A 5,902-nucleotide genomic window follows, 5' to 3' on the forward strand; every position below is an offset into this window, starting at 1 on the left:
GTTGTTGTGACTGGTATAGGGCAATGAATGATCATTTGTTTTAGTAATAAATCTCTTTTGAATCCTGGTCGTAAACAGTGTAAATGACCTTTAGTCGTGGCTGAAAAGTGCCATCTTTTATTGTACAATCAAATTCCGGCTAAAATATATAATTAATAACAAAAACCATATAGCGAACTCGATAGCACGGAGTATGCGACCGTTGTCAATGGCGCGTTCCTCATTTTTAACTTGGGCAATAAGGAGCACGCCTGTCTCTAGAAAACAGGCTAACTAGTGTAGTCAATTTCACTTGCGTTAATCTAGGCGATGTATATCGAACTGCGCATTTGTTTCAAAAGCTTAAAATATTTTTTTTTGCGCTTAACGCTGCTTCGTTTTTTCTCAAATTTTTCAGAATAAACACATTGCTTTCTCGATCCCAACTGCTGAGTATATCTCTTGGCACTGATAAATGATCACTTGTCTAGAAATTAATATTATGCTGCTTTCCTCTGCACCAGTCATGGCGATAACGTCACAACTCCCAGCGATGGCTTCCTGTAATGTAAACAGATTTCGAAGGCCACGTTTTTCCTCGATCCGGCTGCCGATAGGAATTGGGAAAGTCACGACTGCGATATTTTTACATCACATATGGGGATAGATGCGGACAAAGACAACTTCGCATTTTCTTTTATTGCCAAGTCAGGCGAGTAGAAGCACCAAGTGCCCTATACTGAACGACTGTGATCATGAAATGCGATCTCGCTTCGCAACATGAGCCTCAGAAAAGCAGTGTTAAGGCCAAAATAATATTTAATGTTGTCGAAGGACAACGGCAGTGCATAACTGGCATCAGCTTTTGTGAGGATCGTTAGAAAGCAACATACATAGAGCATGAAATTGCACTTTTATCGCCCTAAATAGCGCTTCTTGTTAGCTGCAGCAATCGGAAAGTAGTTCTGCGAGCAGTATCGAAAGTTTCAAGTACTCATAAATATTTATTCATTGATGTTAACTGACACCTCTAGCATTTTATTTGTAGGTCTTTATTGCTCGACACTTCCAGCTCGCATTTAGCTTTCTCCATACAATGTTTCTTAAAAAGATAACATTGGTTCTTTAAGCTTCAGGTTAACGGTGAAGTGTAAAGTTCTCAACAGTGTTTGCGCGGTGGATGGAATAGGCTAAGTTGGATAGAATAAGCTAAGTTGTATGTAATTGATTACATAGTGCTGACATGCTTACACACAATGACAGGAATAAGATATAAACGCTGGGCAGGAAATCAACAACGCGAAAGTTGACTCTGGGAACGATCTTATGCCCAATGGTTGCAGAGACAGCGCCATTTTATCTTTAAGAAATCATATGTAAGAGTGCATTTTTACGTTTTAGGGCAATTGTATCATGCCATTTGAAGTACATTTCTTAATCATTACAAAATATTGCAGGCTGCAACGCAAGTTTTGCAAGGACTCAGAATGCTCCTCGGAACAAACAACATAGACTAATAGTTGAGACAGCACATTTGCTTTATGGAAGATGTTGCGGTGACGAATTACTGAACCACAAGTTCACCCGAAAAATTTTAATAATGAGCACCTTGGAGAAAATAAAATTTATTGGTCAGCGAAAATTCCCAGTCGTGTGCTATGGGTGTGTTTACGTACACGTAACAGAATTTAAAAAAAGTCATGATTGTTGAGAGTACTGCAAAAGAGTTTCTATGCGAGGGGGACATACGTGTCACAAATAAATTTCAGAATACTGATTACCAAGAATTTTTAAATAAACTTTTTCATAGAGCTTTGGCGGGAGTTGTTTTATAGTAGATTCAGAATTAGTCACATTCTCATGCATCTTCTTTATTACGAGTCTTCTAATCGCACCTAATTGAAAATGTTCATCATCAAAATTTAACCACTGCAGGCACTTTCCAAACAGAGCGTGGCGGGTGCAGTAAACACAGCACATTTGCATAAGATGGAAACGCCCGGTGCCGAAAAGGGTGACGAAGTTTGAAAGTGAAGGTCGCGGACGATAGTGAAAGGGCACGTTTTGCCTGGCAAATATATGCCGCCGCGTGCCGTATCAGTAATTGCTCTCATATGTCATCATATAAATTTCATCACGCACTTCGTAACGGGACATTTTCGTCAGACGTAATAGCGCGAATGCCTTTACTGCGCTCCCGGCGCACTGGGTTGCATTTCCCCCCGTTTGAGCATTGAAATAAGATGACGAATATCTGAAATTTGGTGGATATATTCATCATGCAGAAATCGGAAATTCGAAAGAATAGATGTGCAATAAAGTGCGATTGCCTCCACGTTTGTCATATACACAATCGCCTACAAGGCTCTAATCAGAAAAGACTTCGTGACTTTTTTTAAAGATTTGTCTTTCGGAGCTTACGTTATATGCCGAAAAGAATGGCCTCGTCGCCCAGCAACTCGTCTCAAAAATACGCCGCATTCGGCACACTCATTCGCGTTTTATATTAAAATATATACATATTTAATAAACGAAGTCATGTGGCAAATAAAGAGAAATGAATTTGACACCAATTTGGGCCCTTGGTTCGTGCGGTTGGCAGGAAGACTACCTTTTTCTCTTTATAAATAACTTTACAAGGCGCAAAAAAAAAAAAAGACAGAGACAAGAACGAAAGAAGCAACGGGACCGGCACTGGACTTAACTCGGAAGTTTATTGAAAGCAAACCAATTTTATGAGCGCAATGAAATCACGTGAGTTGTGACAACAGTACAATATAAGAACTAGCGGGATGCTGTTAAGATGAATATCCACCAACTCACCCATATGTCAGTTCTGGTCAATTGCAGTTAATGATATTATGTATCTATAGTAGGATATCGTTAGTAGTTATGTAAGTGATAAACATGTTTTAAACATTGCTGTATTGTTTTAAGGCTATTAATTTCAAAGTGCCACTTACTAGCCTTAGTTCTACTGATGAAGTGGCTTCCGATAATTCGTGATGGTTAGAAGAGGAGCTGCCACGCAAGGAATCACAGATTCTGAAGTATTCTGGGCGAGAGTTAAGTAATTTGGTGCAAATGTTTAGGGCGAAGCTTTTTTTTTTGGCCTCCTTCCTCCTCCTCACTAGGTTTGGTGTATGTCAGTCTCTTTAGCAGCTCCTGAAATAGTGTAATTTTGAACTGGGCTGATCCCAGAGATGGAGTAATCAAAACTGTTCCGATGCCGGAGACTTAAAAGCTGGATACACGATAGGCTGATCCGTAGACCATTGCACCATATCACCATATGTGCCCTGTCTGCGCTTTTATTTCGGCTTGCGGTCCGAGCTGATCCGGGAGGCAGTTCAATCCTGATATTCTTGATAATGATATCGCATTAATGTCGCTCAGGTATAGATTGTCCAATTATCTTCTTGGCCTTTTCTTCTGAGTTTGGCTGTCGATATCTAACCTACAAGGTGTAGCGACGTTTCTTCCACGCAGCTGACGCAAGTAGTGGGAAGGCATCAACATTTGCAAAGTATAAAAGGATACCTCGCCGGACATAATGCCGCGCGAGGTCTCTGCGGTCACGTGGGTCGCGTCGGGAGGATTATCACGTGTTTGTCACAGGCGTGCAAGTGTCAAATTTATACGTCCTTCTACGTAAACCTCTCCTCATGATGTTTGCTTGACTAATCGCAACATGTAGCATTAGCCCCAAGCCATCACCGCATCCATGTAGCATATGCATATTTATAGTACCATGAGGATACGTGCGCGAAAATTTGTTTGTATTGAGGCTGAAGACATAAAATACTATAGAAACTGGAAATAAAGCACGACCGCGCATCATGTGTCTCTTTGCATAGCACTTAAGTAAAGCGATTCAACAAAAGCTACGCTTAATTTAGATTCGAAGTAGCCCGTTGGATCTGCGGGGAGTGTTCGAAGTCTGGCATTGATTCTAATAAGAATTAAGCAGTTACTGACGCTTGCCATCTGTTACAGGCCGCACTACACTAAGAAACAATGCTAGTTTTCAGTGAACACTAAATCTCTATTCTGCGAAATGCAATCAGTGAAGGTTATCTGAGCAGAACGGCCCAGTCTCATCTGAGAACCACGTATTTGTTATTTCTTATGCGTGCATGGGCGTTGTCTAACCCGGACCTGCATTCTTTACGACGCCATTCTGTTTCTTAAACGTATAGCCAAACGTGCCCCCCCCTCTCTCTCCCTCCTCTCCGTTTTTCCATGTACACCTAGAGATGGTGCTATGGCGGGGGATGCTTGATGAACTTCTCCCTGTCCAGTGTCTTTGAGAGTATAGTTTTTTTTTCTACATTAGTCTTGTAGCCACTAGCATTGTCTTCCCGGTTCAGCGAGGTACAATGCGATCGCCAAGCACAGAAAAAGAGAAAGAAAAGTTCATACCGGGCTCGCAGAACGCTGCTAAAACAGAGACGATCACATGTAATGCATGACTGTTTTCAGAAACTTATAATAAACAAATGAGAATGAGACAGGTTCATCATGACATATTTACGCAACTACAAGACAGCGCTGAATCTTGTTTTACTTCAGGGTGACAAGAGTACCCTAATTTAGCCGTTGAGAAGTGAAATGTCTGACCACGCGTCTTACATTACATGTTGCCTCCATGACGCTTTCGTCTGCAACTGCTCGAAACAGCCGTTGTCAGGGCAGTGGTACACTTTTGATTATACGAAACATTTGTGATATACTGAATCAGGTCATATATACAACGTTAAACGACGTTACGTCAATGCTAGGTGGAGTGATGAAGTTGGGAAATTTGCAGGCGCAAGTTGAAATCAGCTAGCGCAAGACAAGGGTAATTGGAGATCACAGGGAGAGGCCTTCGTCCTTCAGTGGACATAAATATAGGCTGATGATCGTGGTGATGATGACGTAAATGCTGGCGCTTATGTGTCAAGTATAGCTCAATAACTATGAATATACTTCTAAAGCTGCATGTATAATGATTGCACTGAAAAATATCTACATAAAAACTGGCAGTCACTTTAGCATACGCCAGAGAGGGTAAAGGCGAAAGCCTGCGCGCTCAAGACACATTCATTAATTGACTTGACAATACTTGTTGCATGTTATTACTTGTTCTATCCCGCCAAAGGTCCTGGGTTTGAGTGCCTTAATTGACGCTGCCTTAATTAACTGTGCCTTAATTAATTTTGCCCTAATAACACCAACGGTCGAGGGCTCGAGTGCCTGAATTAACTCTATCTTACTTACCTTTGCCTTTTTTGGCATGATGAACGGCATCGGAGCCAGCTGTGAAGCAGACGACGACGAACGCGCGAGCAGTGGCACGAGCGCGTCTCCGCGCGAGGCGAGCTCACATGACTTTGTGTACCGCACGCCGCGTTTTCAAGGTCACTGTGTGAAGAGGCATTTAAGGCTTTCTCTTTAAGGAACTTTGCCTAGTTCGACTTATATTGACGCAATGACTTTCTGAATGCGCAGCGATATTTTAAAGCCGTGCAACGCTGCCTGTGAAACTTGTGTGCACATCTCATAAACTTTGTAAGCAAAACGTTATATTTAAATTATGGGGTTTTATGTGCCAAAACCACGATCTGATTATGAGGCACGCCATAGTAGAGGACTCCGGAAATCTGGACCACCTGGGGTTCTTTAACGTGCACCTAAATCTAAGTACACGGGTGTTTTCGCATTTCGCCCCCATAGAAATGCGGCCGCCGTGGCCGTGATTCGATCCCGCGACCTCGTGCTAAGCAGCTCAACACCATAGATACTGAGCAACCACGGCGAGTTAGCAAAACGTTCTATGTTCCCGATAAGCAGTAAGAGAAAATTATGAAATTGGTCATAACTGCTTTCAACAAGCTTTTTTCCTACGAAGAACAGTTTGTTAGGAGGAGAAAAATACACC

This window comes from Dermacentor silvarum, chromosome 10 (assembly GCF_013339745.2).
Source record: "Dermacentor silvarum isolate Dsil-2018 chromosome 10, BIME_Dsil_1.4, whole genome shotgun sequence".
Lineage (NCBI taxonomy): Eukaryota > Metazoa > Arthropoda > Arachnida > Ixodida > Ixodidae > Dermacentor > Dermacentor silvarum.